We start from the raw sequence: 1199 nt of genomic DNA, 5'->3' as shown, positions 1-1199 counted from the left end.
ATTAGCTCGTGCCCGCGTGCACAAAAGCCTCACGCCGGCACACGCATTCCACGCATTCCGGCGTGGACGTGACCAGGGCAGACGGCGGGGTTCAGCTGTGCTGATGGCCACAGCCGGTGTCCGTCCTGAGCGCTGCGTGCCCAGCCTTACAGCCCGGCAAGCATCACACCAATGCCCGCATATAGAACACGCCCTCACACACAGGCGCCTGTGGGCAAATACATAGAACTATGCGTGTGTGTGTACACACATCCATACCACATATATCTATCGTTGGCCCAGACTCACACGCACGGGGAGATCGTCGTGGGCCCGCATCTGTACAACACTCCCACGAACAGCGAATCCACACGCTCTCGCAGATTGCCGTAACTGCACACATTTGCTTGAACATAGAGGAGATGATTGCACATGGGAATCCACACACTTGGTGCTCACACACTCACACTCACACATACACACCATCAGCACGGCTCCTTTCCCACATCAGCAGCTCAGTGTCTCAGGGAGGAGGGCACCAGCGGCCACGACCTTGGCCCATTCCAACCCCCACCCCTCCTGGTTCAGGCTGGCAAGAAACTTCTCGGAAATCCCAGTGCCTGGGAGGGGAGGGTGGGAGCAGATTGGTACACACACACACGCACATACATGGGCATCCCCCCCCAGCACACACTCCCCAGGGACGACGGAACCCTTGCTCTGCACACACACAGCTCCTCCCATCCACCCTCCCGTTTCAAGTGCACTAAAGAGGGAGACTATTTTGGTCTTTAGCACAAGCAATAAATAAATAAATAAATACAGGGAAGGGAAAAGAGGGCAGAAGAGTTTGAAAACGCAGCATCTGACTTTGGCGAGAGATGAAAGGCAGCTCAGGGCTGCTCTCCCGCAGGGTCTGGGGCTGAACCATCCAGCCTGGGCCTCGGAGGGGGACAGGCCTGAGAGGAGGTGCACCGAGCCACTGAGGTGGCATGGGCCGTGGGGGACCCAGAGTCCCTGGGCTCTGCTCTGGATGGTGGCAGTGGAAGCCTGGCCCACCCAGCTCTGGAAGGATCTCCAGCTGCTGGGCAGAGCAGAACACAGGCCCGTATGCCAGCCCCAAGTGACTGGGGCCACCTCATCCTTCCCTGGCTCAGCCTGACAATCTGGGTGGGGCAGGGCAGGTAAGCCCTCCCACATCAGCCCTGCCCCGCCCCCCC

Source organism: Ailuropoda melanoleuca, chromosome 17 (assembly GCF_002007445.2).
Source record: "Ailuropoda melanoleuca isolate Jingjing chromosome 17, ASM200744v2, whole genome shotgun sequence".
In the NCBI taxonomy this organism is placed as follows: domain Eukaryota; kingdom Metazoa; phylum Chordata; class Mammalia; order Carnivora; family Ursidae; genus Ailuropoda; species Ailuropoda melanoleuca.
This window is presented reverse-complemented; position numbering follows the sequence as displayed.